We start from the raw sequence: 23,124 nt of genomic DNA, 5'->3' as shown, positions 1-23,124 counted from the left end.
CTGACATGATTAAAAACAATGCATAGGGATATGGTAAAATATTGTCTACGCTCCCCAAACAAAGAGATAATATATACAATTTACTAAGTCTCGAAGTGAAGAATAGTACAAAAAGAGAGAACACAGAATCCCTGTGTTACTCAATCTAGTAGGTCAACATGTTTCTCGCTACTTTTAGTCAATAATGATCTTATGCGATTCGTCAGGACCTTAGCAACTACCTAATCCTTTGAAAAAATTGGGAATCCCCTACTAGGGAAATCAGAAACCTAAAAAAGTAAAAAAGAAACCATCATCAAAGAGTTACATAATCATCAACAATGGTGTGTATACACTATCCTAAACAGTTATCCCATACACTCGTGGAGAATCCCAAGGGTGCCATGCGACAAAGATACAAAGGTGATGAATTTAAAATTGAAAAGAACCAACTTGGTGAAGGTTCTTCAATGCTTACCCTCCAAATTTTAATGGTAGGGTCCCATCGGGGAAACATCAGGCTTGCAAAATCCACTATGGTCTAGATATATACAATGAAAGAAGATACTTTAAATGACATGTAGATTACAATGGTTATTTTACTGTCTAGAAACCATGAGAAACATGATGTAGTATATACATCTAGACTCCCTTTAAAAATTAGTAAGGAGAAGTACTCCTATAATGCTGAAAAAAGAGGAGGCTGTGAGAGAAGGATAGAACGAGCTGTCAGGTACTGATGACAGAATACTCTAGTCGGAAAAAAAGGGGCAAACGGAAATTCAGTGAGACAATATCATACTCGTATAAAACAAATAATGTTTTAAAGGCACAGTCACGGACACTAAGGTGGTCATTACAACCCTGGCGGACGGTGTTAAAGCGGCGGTAAGACCGCAAACAGTCTGGCGGTAAAAATGTTGGAATTATGACCGTGGCGGAAACCGCCAACAAAGACAGCCACTTTAACACTCCGACCGCCACGGCGGTACAGACAAGCAGCACGGCGGTCACCGCCAACAGACAGGCAGAAGACAATGTACCGCCCATAGTATCACAACCCGCCAATCCGCCACCTTTTCCGGGGCGGATGCTCCGTGGATAAAAACACGGCGGAAACAGTTTCTGCAATGGGAAAACGCTCACCTGAACACATCCCACGAGGAAGGAGGACTCCATGGAGCCTGAACTCCAAATCCTACCGGCCCTACTCTTCCTACTCATCTACGAAGACCAACGCTGGCGACGACAACAGTGAGGACTTTACCTATGACATAGGGGAGGGGGGGAGGCAAAAGTTAGAGGGACACACATGCAACACCCCCACCCCACACTCGCATATTGCAACACACACACCAAAGCATTTACAAAATTAACATCAACAACCCACAACCCCCCCGGAAGAAAGCAAAGACAAAACGAAATCAGTCAAAACCTTGTAATGTATCAATATACATGTCTCAAAAATATACAGATATATTAGCTAACCATACAGAAGTATATACATTTCGAGAAGTAGTGCAGATATGCACATATAAATGTCCGTGCACCAATAGTCCAAAAATGCATGGGCGAGGCCCACAAAAGATACATGTCCACACACGGAGAGAACACTGCCGGGGCATCAGATAGAAATACTACAGGCACCTCAGGGGGAAGAGAAGGGGGGGCACCTCAGCCGGAGGAGTGCAAAGCCAGATCCACAACGGGGCTCCATGCCCACTGTTCCATCCTGGGGAGTGCAAAGCCACAGTCTCTAAAGTCTCACAAGTGGGTGGCTTGCCCACTGTACCATCCTGGGGAGTGCAAAGCCACAGTCTCTCAAGTCTCACAAGTGGGTGGCTTGCCCACTGTACCATCCTGGGGAGTGCAAAGCCACAGTCTCTCAAGTCTCACAAGTGGGTGGCTTGCCCACTGTACCATCCTGGGGAGTGCAAAGCCACAGTCTCTCAAGTCTCACAAGTGGGTGGGTTGCTCACTGTTCCATCCGGGGGAGTGCAAAGCCACAGTTTCCAAAGTAGATAACAGCCTCCACTGGTTCAGGAGGGGGACTGGTGCCCAGACTGGATTAGTCTCCCCGTGGAAGTTCCTGTACCGTCCCTGGCCCACCCGCACATGGGATAACAATGCTTGATGTGGCGGACATTTCATACTTCCACGGTGCATGCCCTGTTCAGCAGTGCTTTGCCATGGCAGTGTCTGGACTCTTCAGCGGTGCTTTGCCATGGCGGTGTCTGGACTCTTCAGCGGTGCTTTGCCATGGCGGTGTCTGGACTCTTCAGCGGTGCTTTGCCATGGCGGTGTCTGGACTCTTCAGCGGTGCTTTGCCATGGAGGTGTCTGGACTGTTCAGCGGTGCTTTGCCATGGCGGTGTCTGGACTGTTCAGCGGTGCTTTGCCATGGCGGTGTCTGGACTGTTCAGCAGTGCTTTGCCATGGCGGTGTCTGGACTGTTCAGCAGTGCTTTGCCATGCCGGTTCTGGACTGGGCATTGGTGTGTTGCATGACGTTCTCTGGACTGGGCATTGGTGTGTGGCATGACGTTCCCTCATTGCCCAGCGGGGCTGTGGCAGCCGGGCCCCCCCTGGGCACTGACTTCGGCGGTGGTCTCCTGACCAGTGACGATACTTGGGCCCTCCTGGGCACTGACTCTGGCGGTGGTCTCCTGACCAGTAACAGTACTTGGGCCCTCCTGAGCACTGACTCTGGCGGTGGTCTCCTGACCAGTGACGGTACTTGGGCCCTCCTGGGCACTGACTCTGGCGGTGGTCTCCTGACCAGTGACGTTACTTGGGCCCCCCTGGGCACTGACTCTGGCGGTGGCGGTGGTCTCCTGACCAGTGACGGTACTTGGGCCCTCCTGGGCACTGACTCTGGCGGTGGTCTCCTGACCAGTGACGATGCTTGGGCCCTCCTGGGCACTGACTCTGGCGGTGGTCTCCTGACCAGTGACGGTACTTGGGCCCTCCTGGGCACTGACTCTGGCGGTGGTCTCCTGACCAGTGACGGTACTTGGGCCCTCCTCTGCACTGACTCTGGCGGTGGTCTCCTGACCAGTGACGGTACTTGGGCCCTCCTGGGCACTGACTCTGACGGTGGTCTCCTGACCTGTGACGGTACTTGGGCACTACTGGGCAATGACTCTGGCGGTGGTCTCCTGACCAGTGATGATACTTGGGCCCTCCTGGGCAATGACTCTGGCAGTGGTCTCCCGACCAGTGACGATACTTGGGCCCTCCTGGGCAATGACTCTGGCGGTGGTCTCCTGACCAGTGACGACAGTGCTGGCTGTGGCGTCCCGACCGCCGGGAAGGATGCCGCCCTTCTCCGCCATGCTGCTCACACTAGGCTGTGCAGACTTCCTCTGGCCCTTCCCCACCCTTTGGAGGAGTCACAGCTGACTCTGCCATCCACCTGGAACCCCTGTGAGTTGTTTTGCCACCAGGAGTCTTCACAGGGTCCCGTCGGCCACTTTCCAATTTCAGAGCCTTTACAGGGGGCAGGCTGCCAGTGCCTTGGCTCCGGGTCACACTGCCAGACCTGGTGGCCGGTGCACTCCACACACCTTGAACAGGCAACACTGGTATTGGAGGCTTTTGGGCTGAGGTGCTACGACGGGACTGATGAAGTGGGGGGGCAAAAAGGTCAACTTTACACAGGGACAGTTTCTGACGAACACTGGGATGGGTAGTTGGAGGGGGTCTGGTAGTGGAGGAAGAGGAGGTGGTTGTAGGAGGTGTCACTTTAGGTGTTTTGGGTGCAGGTGCAGGTACTGGAGGCTGTCGCGAGGTGGATGTATGTTGGGTGTGTGGTTGCCCGCGTTTGTGTACTTTGGGAGGGGGCGTCACAGACACACTGGGAGAGGACACAGGGGACGTGTAAATGGTAGTGGAGGTGGTGAGTGCAGGTGAGCGGGGTGTGGTGCTGGGTGTTCTGGTGCGAGTCCTGGTGCCTGTAGATGTAGTGCATGCAGGTGTGAGTGTAGACGAGACTGGGAGGGAGGAGGGAGACGACGAGGAGGGGGACACAGTGGAGGCAGTGGATGTTGCTGTGTCTGCACGTGGGTGATGCTTGCGTGTGTGCCTGTGGGTTGTGTGGTGCCTATGTTTGCCTGAGCTACTTATGGGTGTAGAGGTGTGTGCATGCTGGTCTGATGGTGTGCTTGGGATAGGGGATTGGGTCTGGGTGGAGGAGGTTGGAGGGGGCAGGCTAGACACAGGGACAATGGCTGCCATCAGTGCTGAGGCCAGAGATTGCAGGGTTCGCTGAAGGGCAGCCTGACCAGAATGAATGCCCTCCAGGAATGCATTACCGTGTTGCAACTCCCTTTCTACACCCTGGATGGCATTCACAATGGTAGACTGCCCAACAGTGAGTGACCTGAGGAGGTCAATGGCCTCCTCACTGAAGGCAGCAGGGGTGACTGGGGCAGGGCCTGAGGTGCCTGGGGCAAAGGTGATATCCACCCTCCTGGGTGAGCGGGCACGGGGCGAACGCTGAGGGGCTGCTGGGAGGGCGGTGCTGGTAGGGGAGGTGGCGGCTGTACCTGTAGAAGTGGGGCGCACAGATGGTGCCGCCACCACAAGGGAGCTCCCATTGTCGGACGAGTCCGTGTCGCTGGTTGGTGATCCGGTGCCCGACGTGAAGATCCCCTCGCCCTCCGTCCCACTGGTGCATTCAGAGTCCGTGGTGTGGCCCTCCAAGGCCATGTGGGATGCAGCTCCCTCGTTCTCCGGTGCCACTGTACCTCCGCCTGATGATGCTGATGCAGAAGAAAGACAGGTTGAGTGCATGGCATACCACGACCGTTGGTGGACACTACAGACACAGCAGCCCCCTGCACTACGCCGTGCTCCTGGCCTCTACAGATGCTATTCCTGGGATCTGGCCTCCATGGCTATGGTGGACCTCTGCACACATGGATGCCACAGGGGCATCTATACCTGTACTTGGCACTCCACTGCGGCGGGGTAGGGAGCCACATGGCCTGCATTACGGAGGGGCCTAGTCTACCTATGTCTATCTGGCCTAGGTACACCCACAGGACTCCTCCCCCACCCAGACCCCTCCACTGTGCGCCAAGTCCGCAGAATGATGTTGTACTCACCCCCTTGTGTCTGCTGTGATGCCCTCAAGCGCCCATCCAACTCAGGGTAGGCCACCGCCAGGATCCGGAACATCAGGGGGGTCATGGGGCGACGGGCACCCCTCCCACGTTGGGAGGCCATCCCCAGCTGAGCCTCAGCCGTCTTCTTGCTCCAGCAGCGAATGTCCTCCCATCGTTTATGGCAGTGGGCGCCCCGTCTCTGGTGGATCCCCAAGGTCCGGACGTCCTTGGCGATGGCACGCCAGATGTCCTTCTTCTGGTGGGCGCTGACCTACATGACATGCACAAGGGAAGAAGAGAAGTCATTAACAACCGCACCGTCAGTGTGCGTGGCCCCCCTCCCTACCCTAGCCATGTGGCACATTCATTCACATGCATTAATGTTCCCTGAAATCTGCCCCTTTCCCTCTTCCAACCAGCCCTCTCCACCCAGGCCTAGCCAATACAACGTGCTCCCAGTGTACTTACCTGTTGGTCTGGAGGACCGTAGAGTAGCGTGTACTGGGGGAGGACCCCGTCTACCAGTTTCTCCAACTCCTGAGCAGTGAAGGCAGGGGCCCTTTCCCCAGACGCAGCAGCCATCGTCGCTTCCAGACCAAGGTCACAGCAGCACTTGCAGTGTAGGTCCTCTCCTGTCGAAGATCAGGTATCTAGTGATAGAACAGATAGAAAATGGCGGTGACGTCCGCGGCGGTGACGTCCGCGGCGGTGCGTATCATCACCGCCGGCGCACTTCCTCATTGGCTCCTGGGACCCATAGGGTCCGATGTAAACTAATGCAGCATTGCGCCGCGGTCTACGACCGCCTACCGCGACGGTGTGCAACGCCAATGCAGTTGTCCCAGTTTAGAGGTCAGGCAGCCGCCATTTCAGGGGCCCACATGGCTCCATTTACTTCTGCGTCACACATACAGGAAGGGTTTTGTGTTTGGTGTCGTGTTCTGTGTAACTGTGGGTACATACCTGGAAAAAAGTTGACTCGATCCTCGCTGTTGTCCTCCCTAGGCGCCGTCAGCTGGGACAATTGAGAAGATGGCGGAATCCTCCGGTGTACCGACCGCTGGTGGACCTGTTGACAATGGAGGAGCGACATTTAATCGTGACCTACAGGTTTGACCGTGCCACTATCCAGGAACTATGGGGGTCATTCTGACCCCGGCGGTCTGAGACCGCTGGGGCCAGGGTCGGCGGGAGCACCGCCGACAGACCGGCGGTGCCCCGCAGGGCATTCTGACGCCGCCATGGGGATTCTGACACCCCCTACCGCCATCCTGTTCCTGGCGGGTCTCCCGCCAGGAACAGGATGGCGGTAGGGGGTGCCGCGGGGCCCCTGGGGGCCCCTGCAGTGCCCATGCCAATGCCATGCCAATGGCATGGGCACTGCAGGGGCCCCCGTAAGAGGGCCCCCCCAAAGTATTTCAGTGTCTGCTATGCAGACACTGAAATACGCGACGGGTGCCACTGCACCCGTCGCACCTTCCCACTACACCGGCTCAATTCTGAGCCGGCGTCCTCGTGGGAAGATTGATTTGCCCTGGGCTGGCGGGCGGCCTTTTGGCGGCCGCCCGCCAGCCCAGGGCAAATCCCAAAATACCCTCAGCGGTCTTTCGACCGCGGAGCGGTATTTTGGTGGGGGAACTTTGGCAGGCGGCCTCCGCCGCCCGCCGAAGTTAGAATCACCCCCTATGTACCCAGTTGGAGCCAGACCTGATGTCACCAATCCTCCATTCCACTGGAATCCCCCCTGACGTGCAGGTGCTGTCAGTGCTCCATTTCCTTGCAAGTGGGTCTTTTCAAACAACTGTGGCCATGGCATCAGGGATGTCCCAGCCAATGTTTTCCAACGTGCTGTCCAGAGTGTTGTCTGCCCTGCTGAAACACGTAAGGAGATACATCATATTCCCTGAGGTGGGAGACTTGCCTACAGCGAAAGGTGACTTCTATGCCCTTGGACATATCCCAAACGTCATAGGTGCTATTGATGGAACCCATGTGGCTTTGGTCCCCCCCACAGGAGTGAACAGGTGTACAGGAACCAGAAGAGTTATCATTCCATAAATGTACAGATGGTCTGTTTGGCAGACCAGTACATCTCGCAGGTAAATGCAATGTTCCCTGGCTCAGTGCATGACGCCTACATCCTGCGGAATAGCAGCATCCCTGATGTGATCCACTCCAGAGGCACCGTGTGTGGCTATTAGGGGACTCTGGTTACCCCAACCTTTCCTGGCTATTGACCCCAGTGAGGAATCCCCTGACCAGGGCAGAGGAACGCTACAATGAGGCCCATGGGCGGGCTAGGAGGGCGATCGAACGCACCTTCGGCCTCCTGACGGCCAGGTTCAGGTGCCTCCATAGGACAGGTGGTTCCCTATTCTACTCACCGAAGAAGGTGTGCCAGATCATCATCGCCTGCTCGATGCTTCACAATCTTGCTTTGCGACGCCAGGTGCCTTTTCTGCAGGAGGATGGTCCAGATGATGGTGTTGTGCCAGATGTGGAGCCTGTGGACAGTGATGAGGCGGAAGCAGAGGAAGAAGACAACGACAACAGGGAGTCAGTCATACAGCAATATTTCCAGTGACACACAGGTGAGAACATTTTCTTTTTTAACATGACATTCACTGTCACACGTCTTACTCTATCCAGTGTGTAATTGAATGGGATTATTTGGTAACTGCATGCATCCTTTAAGGACTTGTGATGTGTGACATTGGTATGTTTCCTTAACAATAGAAAAAGCATTTTGACACTGTCATTGATCATACATTTTACTAAATCATAGACTGACTCCTGTTTTGTGGTTCAAGGGTGTTTATTTAAGTGCTCAAAAATGGAGGGGGGTTGTAAAATTGTGATGGGTGATGGTGGAGGAATGTCCATGGCAGAGTCCAGTCTATTAGTCTCACAGGTGCACTGCCCATCTGGGCATAGGAAGTGGAGCTGGGGCAGTTAAAGTATGGACAGGGTAACAAAGTGGGACGGTGGGGGGACAATCAGGGTGGTGTCATTTCCTGGCGGGGGTCTTGCTATCTTGCTCTGTCCTGTTCCTGGATCTCAGGGACCGTTTGCGTGGTGGTTGTCCATCTGCAAGGGGTGGGGTGCTGGTGTGGTGGTCCTGTGGCGGTGCCTCCTGTCCACTAGCGCCGGCGGAGGTGGTGGACAGTTTATCGTCCATGCTTGTGTCAGGGGTCCCTTGGAGTGCCACGGTGTCCCTCAAGGTCTGCTGTATGTCCTTCAGCACCCCTACGATGGTGCCCAAGGCAGAGCTGATGGTCCTGAGCTCCTCCCTGAAGCCCAAATACTGTTCCTCCTGCAGGCGCTGGGTCTCCTGAAACTTGACCAGGACCGTCGCCATCGTCTCCTGGGATTGGTGGTATGCTCCCATGATGGAGGATAGGGCCTCGTGGATAGTGGGTTCCCTTGGCCTGTCCGCCCCCTGTCGCACAGCAGCCCTCCCAGTTCCCCTGTGTTCCTGTGCCTCCGTCCCCTGGACCGTGTGCCCACTACCACTGCCCCCAGGTCCCTGTTGTTGTTGGGGTGGTGGGTTATCCTGGGTTCCCTGTAGTGGTGGACACACAGTTGATTGACCTGTCCTGGGTACGGAGGTTTGGGCCCGCTGGGTGGGTGCTGTGCTGGTGTTACCAGAGGGTGGAAGGTCAGTGTTGGGCTGTGCCTGTGCAAGGGGAACCGACTGTCCCGAGGCCCACGATGTTCCGGGCTGGTCATCAGGCTCCCGTAGGGCAGAGCTGCTATCGTCACTGTGGGCCTCTTCTGTGGGTGGAGTGGAGATGTCTGGACCCTCCGGTGTGGTGACGGTCCTTCGTGATCCTGCAGGGCCATAAGAGCATGATTATTGCATGTGTGTGTGTCATGGTGTGCAATAGGTGGGTGAGCGTGTACCCCAGTGCTAGCATTCGTGTGTGGGGGCTTGTGTGATGATGGTTAGTGGGTTGTTCTGGGTATGTGCAGTGAGCATGCTTTGGTGAGGGGTGACCATGCTTAGTTGTGTCATGCAGGGCTTGTTGTTGGGATGTGTGGGTTGTGTTCTTAGTACATTAGTGTGGAGTTGGAGTGAAGGGGAGGGTGTGAGGGTGGGGGTGTGTGATAGCATGCAGGTAGGGTGGGGGATCTGATAGTTAAGATTTGACTTACCAGTGTCCATTCCTCCACCGACTCCTCCGAGGCCCTCTGGATGCATGATGGTCAAGGCTTGCTCCTCCCATGTTGTTAGTTGTGGGGAGGAGGTGGGGGTCCGCCGCCAGTCCGCTGTACCGCGATGTTGTGCCTGGAGACCGCTGAACGCACCTTCCCCCGTAGGTCGTTCCACCTCTTCCTGATGTCCTCCCGATTTCTTGGGTGTTGTCCCACTGCATTGACCCTGTCGACTATTCTTCGCCATAGCTCCATCTTCCTGGCTATGGAGGTGTGCTGCACCTGTGATCCAAATAGCTGTGGCTCTACCCATAGGATTTCCTCCACCATGACCCTGAGCTCCTCCTCAGAAAATCGGGGGTGTCTTTGGCGTGCCATGGGGTGGTGTGTGTGATGTGTGAGGTGGTGTATGTGGTGATGAGTGTAGTGATGTGTAGTGGTGTGTGGTGTTTTGTGCGTGGATGTTGTGTGGGTGATGGTGTTGTGTGCCTCTGTGTGGTGGCATTGTCTATTCTGTGCTCTCTCTCTGGCCTTCTTCCTGTATTTTTGGTCGTAGGGGTTTGTGGGTGATGTGGGTGTGTGTTTTATATTGTGTTGGGTGTGTGGGAGTGGTGTGTGTATGTGTATCAGGTGTGTGTATTTCGAAATGGCCAATGTGTCGGCGTTTTGGAGATGTGTGTGTATTTTGAGCGCAGCGGAGTGTACCGCCAATGGAATACCGCGGTTGAAAGACCGCCACGTGGATTCGTGTGTCATAATAGCATGGGCGTGTTTCTGTTGACGTGAAGGTGGAGGTTTTGTTTTCGCCAGTTTAACACTGACCTTTGGTGTGGCGGACTTGTGTGGGTGTCTGAGTTTCGGCGGATTCCGAGATGTGGGTCATAATTGCTGTGGCGGAATTCCGCGGTCTATTGGCGGTCTTCTGCACGGCGGTAAGCGGCTTTTACCTCCAATGTTGTAATGACCGCCTACATTTTTTGAGAAAGAATATGTCGTGACAGAACGCCTCCGTGAAAAAATGCACAATCCAGTGTGTAATCTGCAGTCTGATCGGCTATCGGGCGGCCCGGGGGTGGGATACCTTTATGAATTTTAGGGAGCCAATAAAAGTATGGAGTCCTGGGGGTTCTTGTTCTTGTTGGGTGATCCACCCTGCTGACTTTGCTTCGATTATCATCCCGCGAATCATAGGCTGTAGACGAGGGGTCGGGTCGGTCAAAATATGTTGGTAATAAGATTCATCACTAAGTAGTCTAAGGCATTCCTGTCTATAGTAGGTTGTGTCCATAACCACAATCGCCCCTCCTTTATCTGCAGGTTTTAAAGTAATATCAGAAATGTGTGATAAGGAATGTATGGCTGCACGTTCCAATTTGGACACATTTTGAAAAGCTCGAGGAGGCTCTAGATGTTGAATTTAATGGCGGACCGCCTTCTCAAAGGTAAGTACCTCTATCGGGACCGAGGTCAAGAGAGGCATGAAGGTAGAGGGATTCCTTAAGTTGGTATCACCCCTTGAATCCTGCGGTGGCCGGTCTTTGAAGAAGAAATGTAATCTAATCTTGCGAAACAAAGCTGCCAGGGACTCTACTAAGTGCCTGCCGGTAGCAGAACACATGTGTGAGACGCGCTGGGAATCCCGCGCGCTCACTCTCTGTGTCTGCCCGTGTTGGGGTTCTTTCAGCTTTCTCAGACTGCCGATTACACACTGGATTGTGCATTTTTTCATGGAGGCATTCTGTTCCGACATATTCTTTCTCAAAAGATTTAGGTGGTCATTCTGACCCTGGCGGTCTATGACCGCCAGGGTCGCAGATGACGGAAGCACCGCCAACAGGCTGGCGGTGCTTCATAGCCCATTCTGACCGCGGCGGTAAAGCCGCGGTCAGAAAACCGGGGCCGGCGGTTTCCCGCTGTTTTTGCCCCGGCTGGGCGAATCCGCCATGGCAGCGCTGCAAGCAGCGCTGCCATGGGGATTCTGACCCCCTTACCGCCAGCCTGTTTCTGGCGGTTGTCACCGCCAGGAAGAGGCTGGCAGTAACAGGTGTCTTGGGGCCCCTGGGGGCCCCTGCACGGCCCCAGAACAGGGCCCCGGCCGGCTTTTCACTGTCTGCCTAGCAGACAGTGAAATGCGCGACGGGTGCAACTGCACCCGTCGCACGGCCGCAACACCGCCGGCTCCATTCGGAGCCGGCTTCTGTGTTGCAGGCCTCCTTCTCGCTGGGCCGGCCGGCACTAACATGGTTAGCTCCCTCCGGCCCAGCGGGAAGGTTGTAATGCCGGCAGCGGTCTTTTGCCCGCATAGCGGCCAAATGGCTGTTCCCGCCTGGCGAGTGGCTACCGCCGCCCGCCAGACTTGGAATGACCGCCTAAGTGTCCGTGACTGCGCCTTTAAAACATAATTTGTTTTATACGAGTATGATACTGTCTCACTGCATTTCCGTTTGCCCCTTTTTTTCCGACTAGAGTATTTTGTCATCTGTACCTGACAGCTCCTTCTATCCTTCTCTCACAGCCTCCTCTTTTTTCAGCATTATAGGAGTACTTCTCCTTACTAGTTTTTAAAGGGAGTCTAGATGTATATACTACATCATGTCTGTCATGGTTTCTAGACAGTAAAATAACCATTGTAATCTACATGTCATTTGAAGTATCTTCTTTCATTGTATATATCTAGACCATAGTGGATTTTGCAAGCCTGATGTTTCCCCGATGGGGCCCTACCATTAAAACTTGGACGGTAAGCATTGAAGAACCTTCACCAAGTTGGTTCTTTTCAATTTTTAATTTTTCACCTTTGTATCTTTGTCACATGGCACCCTTGTGATTCTCCACCAGTGTATGGGATAACTGTTTAGGATAGTGTATACACACCACTGTTGATGATTATGTAACTCTTTGATGATGGTTTCTTTTTTACTTTTTTAGGTTTCTGATTTCCCTAGTAGGGATACCCAATTTTTTCAAAGGATTAGGTACGTGCTAAGGTCCTGACGAATCGCATAGGATCATTATTGACTAAAAATAGCGAGAAACATGTTGACCTACTAGATTGAGTAACACAGGGATTCTGTGTTCTCTCTTTTTGTACTATTCTTCACTTCGAGACTTAGTAAATTGTATATATTATCTCTTTGTTTGGGGAGCGTAGACATTATTTTACCATATCCCTATGCATTGTTTTTAATCATGTCAGGGGTATTAATATCAGAATAAATAGAATTTTTTTTTTACCTCTAGGCATTTTTAACTATTCTTATACCAATCCTTATTCACGTTTTGACCGGTTGCACATCATTTTCAAAAGATCTCCGGCAAAGAGCCCCCTTGTGGGGCCCGTCAGGCATTGCAGCGCAGGCCTGACGAGGAGCATAGCCCTATGATGAAGCATGTCACCGGAGGGTGAGTGAGGGCTCTTGCTTCAAACATATTGTTTTTCATTCATTTCAAAACCCCTGTTTTAAAGAAACCCTCTTGCTTTTTGGAACCGTGTGTATATTATTTTGATTTATTGCGTTCTATTATCCCCTTAGCTCGCCCATGTCCCTAATTGTAGCGTTCCTCTGCCCTTGTCCTGGGATTCCTCACTGGGGTCAGTAGCCATGACTGGTTGGGGTAACCAGAGTCACCTGCAAATGTTGATAGACAACTGTTAGACACACACTAACCCTTAGGGACAACCCCATACCCAGACACCTATGTCAACTGTATTGGGACCTTGGCCTCACCTATTAGCCACATACGGTGCCTCAGGAGTTGCCCCATCACATAAGGGAATCTGCTATTCCTCAAAATGCAAGCGTCATGCACAGAGCCAAGATACTTGGCATTCACATGGGAGATGTGCTGGTCTACCAAACACACCATCTGCACATTCATCGAATGGTAGCTTTTCCGGTTTCTGTGCACCTGTTCATTCCTGTGGGGGGATACAAATGCCACATGTGTACCATCAATGGCACCAATGATGTTGGGGATATGTCCCAGGGCATAGAAGTCACCTTTCACTGTGGGCAAATCCTCCACCTGAGGGAAAATGATGTAGCTGCGCATGTGTTTCAGCAGGGCAGATAACACTCTGGACAACACGTTAGAGAACATTGGCTGAGACATCCCTGATGCCATGGCCACTGTTGTTTGAAAAGTCACACTGGCAAGGAAATGGAGTACAGACAGGACTTGCACTAGAGGGGGTATTCCTGTGGGATGGCGTATAGCTGACATCAGGTCTGGCTCCAACTGGGCACACAGTTCCAGGATTGTTGCACGATCAAATCTGTATGTGATTATGATGTGTCTCTCTTCCATTTTCGACAGGTCCACCAGGGGTCTGTACACCGGATGCATCTCATCACCTGCCCCAGCAGACGTGCCCTATGGCGGAGAACAGTGAGCAGAGAGTCATCCAACACTGAGGTATCACAATGTTTTATTTGCAGAAAGGTTTGTAATCCGCAATGTGCTGGTATCTGTCTGTATTCCCGGCCTAGATTGGTGTGACGCAGATTTTATCCATCCTATGTGGCCCCCTGAAATAGCGGCTGCCTGACCTGTAAGGTGGGACAAGGGGAAATGAGGTAACTGCGCTGGCGTTGTACACCGTCACGGTAGACGGTCGAAGACCGCAGTGCAATTCTGCATTGGTTAACATTGGGCCCTATGGGTCCCAGGAGCCAATGACGATGTACGCCAGCGGAGACGGTACGCACTGCCGCGGACGTGACCGCATTTTCTGTCTGTTCCCTCACTTGATACCTGACCTTCAACAGGAGAGGACTTGAAGTGCTACTGTGACCTGTGTCTGGAAGTGACAGTGGCTACAGTGTCTGGGGAAAGGTCCCCTGCCTTCACTTTGGAGGAATTGGAGAAACTAGTGGATGGGGTCCTCCCCACGCACGCAACTGTACGGTCCTCTAGACAAACAGGTGAGTACACTGTGAGCATGCTGCATGGGCAATGCCTGTTTTGAGTGGTGTAGATGGAAGATACATGGGGGGGCGGAGGCCTGCATGTGCGGATGGAGAGTGTATGTGCGTCAGGGCATGGGTGAGAACTTGTGGGCAATGAGTATGATGGTCCGGACGGGTGAGTCATTTCCCTTCCCCCTTTACCATTCCTCTAGGTCAGCGCCCACCAGAAGAAGGGTATTTGGCGTGCCATTGACAAGGACGTCCGGACCCTGGGGGTCTACCACAGACAGAGCACCCACTGCCGTAAAAGATGGGAGGACCTGTGCTGCTGGAGCAAGAAGATGACGGAGGCCCAGCTGGGGATGGTCTCCCAACGTGGAAAGGGTGCCCGTCGCACCATGACCCCACCTGATGAACCGGATCCTGGCGATGGCCTATCCGGAGTTGGATGGGCACTTGAGGGCATCACAGCAGCCACAAGGAGGTGAGAACACTCTCATTCAGCTGACTCTGTGTGCATTACGAGGTGTCTGGGTGGGGGAGGTGGTCAGTGTGTTCCACTAGGCCAGGGCGAATTTGGTAGGCAAGGTCCCTTTTGAGACAGGCTATGTGGCACCTCAACCCCACTAGTGGTAAGATCCATCTACACCTAGTCAGGCTCCTGTGACTTCCAGGTGTGCAGCAATTGGGCTTAGGCCTCGTACCCCATGGGCATGTGAATTTTCTCAGAACTGTTAGTGCATGGCATAATACTGAGCATAATACTGAGGGCTGCTCCCTGTGTGTTGTGTCCGCCAACGGTAGTGGTGTTGCATGCACTGAACATGTTTTTCTTCTGTCTTCTCCCCCTTTCTGTTGTCTCCCTGTGTGCAATAGCATCAACAGGCAGAGGAGCAGTGGCACCGGAGCAGGAGGGAGCTGCAACCCACTTAGCCCTGGAGGGTGAAGCAACGGAGTCTGAAGCCATTAGTGGGAGCTCCACAGCGGGGACAGGAGCATACACCAGTGACAGCGACTCCTCCTCTGATGGGAGCTCCCCCCTACCAACACCGCCCTCCCAGAAGCCCCTCAACGTGTTTCCCGTGCCCTCTCACCCAGGAGGGTGGGCATCTCCTTTGTCCCAGGCACCTCAGGCCCTGCCCCAGTCAACCTTGCTGCCCTCAGTGAGGAGGTTATTGACCTCCTGAGATCCCTCACTGTTGGGCAAGCTACCATTTTGAATGTCATCCAGGGTGTTAAGATGGATTTGCAACAAACAAATGCATACCTGGAGGACATTCATTCTGTGCAGGCGGCCCAACAGAAAGCATTTCAGGCTCTGGCCTCAACACTGATGGCAGCCATTGTCCCTGTGTCTAGCCTACCCCCTCCAACTTCCACTACCCAGACCCAATCCCCTGTACCACAACCTATCCCAAGCACACCATCAGTCCAGCATGCACACTCATCAACACACAAGAGTGGACATGGCAAACATAAGCACCCCACATCACACAAGCACTCACACAAGCACCATCCCCATGCAGACACAGCAACAGCCACTGCCTCCACTGTGTCCCCCTCCTCCACGTCCTCCTCCTCCCTCCCTGTCTTGTCTCCACTCATACCTGCATGCACTACATTCTCAGCCACTACCTCAATCACCAGCACGCCCATCACCACACACTGCTCACGTGCACTCACCACCCCCACTACCATTCACACATCCCCTGTATACTCTCCCAGTGTGTCTGTGAGCCCTCCTCCCAAAGTACACAAATGCAGGCACACACCCACCCTACAGCCATCCACCTCACAACATCCTCCAGCCCATGCACCTTCACCCAAATTCAGCAGATGTACACCTCCTACAACCACTACCTCTTCCTCCTCTCCCAAACTCACTCCATCTTCCTGTCCCAATGTGTCTAAAAAACTTTTCCTGGCAACCCTTGACCTCTTCCCTTCACCTCCCCCCCGTCATTCCCCTAGGGCCAGGCTTTCCAGGTCCCAGACCAGCACCTCAGGCACCAAATCCCCAGGCACAGTGGTGCCAGCAACTGCGGGGTCATTGAGTGCGCCACCCATCAGGGCTGCCAGTGTGCCACGTAGCGAGGGCAAGGACATTCCGCCACCTGCCAAGGTGAAGAAGGTGCCCACATCCCGGAGGGAGAAGCCTCACCCACCAGCCACCAAAGGCTCCCCAAAAACAAAAGGGGATAGTGGCAAGACACCTGTAGCACCATCAAAGGTGGGGAAGGGACAAAAGCAGAAGAGCAGGTCAGGACAGAGCACAGTGGCACCTACTGAGGGACCAGTGTCACCTGTTCTGTCCACATCAACACTGCAAGCTGCACCGCCACCAGCACCGCCACCTGCACCGCCACCTGCACCGCCACCTGCACCGCAACCTTCACAGCAACCTGCACAGCCACCGGCACGTCTACAGCCTCAGTGACAGCCCCCAGCATCTTCCCCAGTGGGCAGCCATCCGAGGCTGCAGGAGACATCCTGCTGTGTCCCTCAGCAGGTGCTGACCCATGCTCCACTGCCAGCACCGCCGCTACAGACACCGCCGCAAGCACCGCCAGCAGCCCTGCGACGTGCTCGGACATTGCCACCACCGCTGACATGACTAACATACCCAGTGGTCAGTCGTCCGAGGCTGGAGGAGAGTTCCTGGACCCTGACCAGCTTCCATGAGGCATGGCTTCCATCACTGTTTGCACATGCAGGTGGAAGGCGAAGCACAGCAGTGTGGGGTATGTCGCTGCCTCCATGGAGTATCATGCTACCTGTTCCTCGGCAATCTCGTGGCACACACACCCAGGTGGGCAATTGGTACCGCCACACTGCAAGTGGTCAATGAGTTTGCACTCTGTCCAAGCAGGGACCTTCACTCTAGTCAGGGCAATGGAGATACACGCTCAAGATAACCCCTGCTCACCCCCTTGGTAGCTTGGCATAAGTAGTCAGGCTTATTTCAAAGACAATGTTGAAAGTATTTGTACCAACACACAAAGTAATACATTCGAAACACTACAAAAGTGACACCACATCAGTTTAGAAAAATAGGTAATATTTATTGAAATCAAACAAGACCAAAATGACAAAAAAACAACACACACAAGTCAGGATATACATTTTCAAAAGAATAAGACCCTCATTACAACCCTGGCGGTCGGTGTTAAAGCGGCGGTCATACCGCCAACAGGCCGGCGGGAAAAAAATTGAATCATGATCATGGCGGAAACTGCCAACACAGACAGCCACTTTAACACACTGACCGCCACAGAGTTAGCAACAAGCACCGCGGTGGTAGCCGCAAACAGCCAGGCGGAAGACAATGTTCCGCCCACAGAATTTCAACAAGCCAATCCGCCAGCTTTTCCAGGGCGGTACCAACGCCATCAAAAGCACAGCAGAAACAGTACACAGAAGGGAAACGACTCACCTCTTGACACTCAAGGAAGAACCACGACGCCATGGAGCCCGAACTGCAGATCTTCCCTATGCTGGTATACCTCCTCCTACACCAGGAACACAAACCGCGTTGAAGACGACCACGGCGAGTACCGCACCTAGCACACAAGGGAGGGGGGAAGGAAAAAGAGAGTAAGACACATGCAACACGCAACACGCAACACCCCCAACACCATACACACAAACAGATGCAACAACATTACATATCCACCCCGAAACCCTCAGGAATAACACAAGGACAAAAGGTAGTAAGTAAAGCCAGTCGAATAATATAAGTTTCGAGAAATACGTCCTTAAGGCACAAAACGTCTACAATGTATACAAATGGAGGGACAATAATGTCCGTGGCCCACTGCGCCATAACACATAGGTTATGGCCACACTTGACTCCTGCCTCAATACGGAGGGAACACTGCTGAGGCATCAGGTCGAAGATACACAGGCACCTCAAGGGGAAGGGGCGGCACCTTAGCCGGAAGATGTTAAAACGCCGCTGCTCCTGGAGGGGGCTACATGCCCTCTGCGATGTCCTGGGGAGTGCAAAGCCACAGTCTCTATAGTGGGTGGTTTGCCCACTGCTTGGTCATGGGGAGAGCAAAGCCACAGTCTCTCTAGTGGGTGGTCTGCCCACAGCCTCAGTCTCTCTAGTGGGTGGGTTGCCCACTGCTTGGTCCTGGGGAGTGCAAAGCCACAGTCTCTCTAGTGGGTGGTTTGCCCACTGCTTGGTCCTGGGGAGTGCAAAGCCACAGTCTCTTAAGTGGATGGCTTCTCCACTGGTTCTGGAGTGGGCTTTGTGCCCAGTGTGCTTGATCCTGGCAAGGTGGAGGTGAGTGGATGCCTTCTTCCACTGGTTCTGGAGGGGGCCTTGTGCCCAGTGTGCTTCATCCTGGCAAGGAGGGGGTGAGTGGATGCCTTCTTCCACTGGTTCTGGAGGGGGCTTTGTTCCCAGTGATGCAGATCCTGGATGGTGCAAGGTCACAGTCTCTCACCTGGGTGTCACACCTACAGTTGTTGCAGAGGCCAGGACGCACTACAGCCCATGTAGGCATGACTACACAGTGCCCGCAGGCGGTGACGGCTGCTCAGTGGTGGCAGTTGCGGGGCTGGCAGCAGTGCTGCCAGTGGTGGGGGAAGGTTCCAGCCCTTCTCCTGCAGCCTCAGACGGCTGCCCACTGGGACTGCTGCTACTGGCAGTGGTGCAGGAGGCGGTGCAGGTGGCAAGGCATGTGGCGGTGCTGTCAGTGGTGGGGGGGAGGCTCCAGCCCTTCCCCTGCAGCCTCGGACGACTGCCCACTGGGGCTGCTGCTGCTGACAGTGGTGCAGGTGGTAGTGCAGGTGGCGGTGCTGCCAGTGGTGGGGGGAGGCTCCAGCCCTTCCCCCGCAGTCTCAGGTGGCTGAAGTGCCATGGCTAGTGTTGTTTGCCCAGATACTGCTCCACCAGACCCATCCTGCCCGCGTCGTCTGTGCCGTTTTCATTGACCTTGGCAGCTGCTGTTCCCTTCCTGTCCTTGGCAGCTGGTGGTGCCTCCTTACTTCTGCCAGCTGGTGCTCCCTTCCTGCCCTTGGTAGCTGGTGGTCGCTTTTTGCCCTTGCTAAGTGGTGGTGCCTCCTTGCCCTTGCTAGCTGGTGTTGCCTCCTTGCCCTTGCTATCTGGTGGTGCCTCCTTGTCCTTGCTAGCTAGTGTTGGCTCCTTGCCCTTGCTATCTGGTGGTGCCTCCTTGCCCTTGCTAGCTGGTGGCCCCTTCTTGCCCTTGGCAGCTGGTGGACCCTTCTTGCCCTTGGCAGCTGGTACAGGCACACTGGCAGTGCTGACGGGTGTCTCCTTGGAGCCTCTCACACCTGCGGTAGCTGCAGAAACTAAGAAACTACAGTGGCCGTTGACTGGGTGGCTGAGGTGCTGGCCTGGGTTCTGCCCACCCTGGCCCGAAGTGAAGGACGGGGGGAGGGGCAGGGAATATGTCAAGGTTGGAGAGGAAAAGCATTCTAGTAACACTGGGGCTCGAAGAGGGTGAAGGTTTGGGAGTGGAGGAAGAGGGAATGGTTTTAGGAGGTGTCTGTCTGCTGTGTTTGGGTGCAGGTGCATGGGCTGAGTGCTGTTGTGAAGTGGATGGCTATTGGGTGTCTGAGTGCTTGCGTTTGTGTACTTTTGGAGGAGGGGTCACAGACACAGTGGGAGAGGACACAGGGAACGTGTGCATGTATGTTGGGGTGGTGACTGACAGTGAGGGGTGTTTAGTGATAGGCGTGATGGTTATGGAGGTAGTGGATGGGGATGTGGTGCATGCAGGTGTGAGTGGAGACGCTACTGGGAGGGAGGTGGATGACGAGGAGGAGGGGGACACAGTGTAAGCAGTGTATGTTGGTGTGTCTGCATCTGGATGGAGCTTGTATGAGTGCCTGTGGGATGAAGTGTGGTGCTTGTGTTTGCCTGAACCTTTGTGTTGATTTGGGTGCATGATGGTCTTGTCGCGTAGGCTCTCACTATTCTAATGAGACTACTGGATTTTGAGTAGCAAGATCGTCCACAGTGTGGGATACTGAGTCTGACCCACGGTGGATGACACTTGTCACTCCAAATCCAGGCTTTGCTCCAGCTAACTAGCAGTGCCTCATCTCTCCCAAATGGTATAGACGATTGGGCAGCCGAGCGCATGACATATGGGTACTTCTCAGGGAAGTTGTGGTCACTTAGGTCACAACTGGTTCTGTCATACACAGTGCGGTCTTATATATAAATGACAATAGAAGCAGTATAAGTTTTAAAGATTGATTTAATAAAACAACTGCATTTTGGATAGCAAAGCGTGAGCTGCAATAACCAGAACTACACAACAATATTAAAATAGTGACGATGAGAGTGAAGCATAGGAATAATGCTATCATAGTGCCACAACTTTCAATGGACTATTCCCTATCTAAATCATATTGCGAGCACAGCACGTTAAACTCTAATCCTGCCTTTCAGGTTCCCCGGGAGGACATCAAGCCTCATACCTGAGCAAAGGCCTAGAATCTGCGTCAGCATCTGCAACGGAGCATTCAGCATACAGTTGTAGTTCCCTGGCTGGAATCTCCCTCTTGACGTGTACTAGGACAAGGAAGTGTTTTTATAACTAACACAATAGATGTTCTAAGAAAATGTCCCTAGGTAAGCATATGTATTTTCTACGAACGTTTGAGACTAAACTTATACCACGTTTACGCGCAATGTACCAGACTGAAGCCTTGACTGAAGCACAGGGCGATCAAGAATGCATTGTTTGAGAACACAGTGCTGAACTAAGCTAAACAGTTTGATAGAAGAAATTAAAACAAGACCGTAAAACTGGTTATTGTAAAAATAACAGTGCAAAGCGGGCTAGTGTATTAAACTAATGTGCATGGAGCTATTCTTAAAATGGCTACACAACAGTCGTAAGCTGTGCTTGGAATAGGCTGGGGTTGAGGGGATTTGGACTCAGTAGAGGAAGTTGGAGTGGGGAGGCTAAAGACAGGGACAAAGGCTGCCATCAGTGAGTTGGCCAGAGCCTAGAATGATCTCTGTAGGGTCGCCACGCCCGAGTGAATGCCCTCCAAGAAAACAAAAAACGGGGGAGACAAAGGATACACTTGGTCAATGCCAGCAACAACACCTCCGTTGGAGTGCACAACACACAGGGAACAGCCGTATGCACTAGGCCATGCACTACCAGTTACAATGCTAGTCACAAGGCCATGGGGTGCAATGCCTAACGCCAATTGCAGCACACCTGAAACCCACAGGACCCTGCCCAGAAGTAGATGCCCACTAGCATTTTTGGGATTGGAGTGCATCTGAGCCTGCCCATAATGGAACCGACCCTGCCACGTTGGTCCTGGTCTAGGGGCATCCACAGACCCACATCCCCCACCCAGATAACACCGCAACACGCACAATTTCATGATTCTGAAACTGTACTCACCCCCTTGTGGCTGCTGTGATGCCTTCAAGTGCCCATCCAACTCCGGATAGGCCACCGCCAGGATGCAGAACATCGGGGGGTCAGGGTACGACTGGCACCCCTTCATCGTTGAGAGGCCATTACCAGCTTGGCCTCCACTGTCTTCCTTGCCCAGGGGTGCAGATCCTCCCACCGTTTGCAACAGTGGGTGCTCTGCCTGTCAAAGACCCCCAGGGTCCGCACCTCATTGGCTATGGCACGCCAAATACCTTTTTTCTAATGGGCGCTGACCTGCAGAAAAAGATACATAAGACAAGTTATTAGTCACACCGCCTGCCTGTTACACTCATTGCCCACCAAAGCCCTCCCATCCCCTTACACACAGACATTGCCCACCATACTTGCAGCACTCTGCCCAGGACCCCTCAGCCACCCCACCTACACGAGGCTTACACACACAGCACTCCATACATTCATGCCCCATGCATCGTGCTCACAGTGTACTCACCTGTTGGTCTGGAGGACCTTAAAGTGAACGGTACTGGAGTAGGACCCCATCCACTAGTCTCTCCAACTCCTCGGAAGAGAAGGCAGGGGCCCTTTCCCCAGACACTCGAGCCATGGTCGCTTCCAGACACAGGTCACAGCAGCATTTGCAGTGTAGGTCCTCTCATGTTGAAGGTCAGGTAGCAAGTGAGTGAACAGATAGAAAATGGCGGTCATGTTCGCGGTGGTGCATACCGTCACCACCAGCGTACATCACCATTGGCTCCTGGAACCCGTAGGCCCCAGTGATAACCAATGAGGTGGAGCATGGCGATCGTCGACCGCCTCCTGCAACGGTGCACAACGTCAGCGCAATTACCTCATTTCCACTTGTCCCTCCTCACAGGTCAGGCAGCCGCCATTTCAGAGGGGACCAGGCCATGGCACCTAACTGCGTCACAGCAGAAATAGGCACATCAATGGACCTACACGTTTACAGACTGTTTCTGTAACAAAATGCAAGGGATTTTACTCTGAGGATATTTTTAAATATGACCATCTGCTCACCGTTTTTCACCCTAGAGATTAACTGCTGAGGATGAATAGGAGATGGAGACACACCCCCTTGTACAGACCCCTGGTGGACCTGGTGACAATGGAGGACAGGCACATTATCCTAACCTACAGACTTGATAGGGCCACAATACAAGAGCTGTGTGCCCAATTGGAGCCAGACCTGATCACAGCTATCCGTCACCCCCCTGGTATCCCCCTTCTTGTGCAGGTCCTGTTAGTGCTCCATTTCTTGGCAAGTGGGTCCTTCCAAGTGACAGTGGCCATGGCAGCAGGGATGTCACAGCCTATGTTCTCAAACGTGCTGACCAGAGTGTTGTCAGCCCTGATGAAACACAAACACTGCTACATCGTATTCCCCCATGTGGAGGATTTGGCCACAGCGAAGGCTGACTTCTATGCACTGGAACATATCCCAAACATCATTGGTGCTATTGATGGTACACATATTGCCTTTGTTCCCCCCCCTGGAGAAATGAACAGTTGTTCAGAAATCAAAAGAGCGTTCACTCTCTGAATGTGCAGATAGTGTG

The sequence above is a fragment of the Pleurodeles waltl genome, chromosome 5 (genome assembly GCF_031143425.1).
Source record: "Pleurodeles waltl isolate 20211129_DDA chromosome 5, aPleWal1.hap1.20221129, whole genome shotgun sequence".
NCBI classification, from domain to species: Eukaryota; Metazoa; Chordata; class Amphibia; order Caudata; family Salamandridae; genus Pleurodeles; species Pleurodeles waltl.
The sequence above is the reverse complement of the archived record's forward strand: the minus strand, read 5'-3'. Positions refer to the sequence as shown.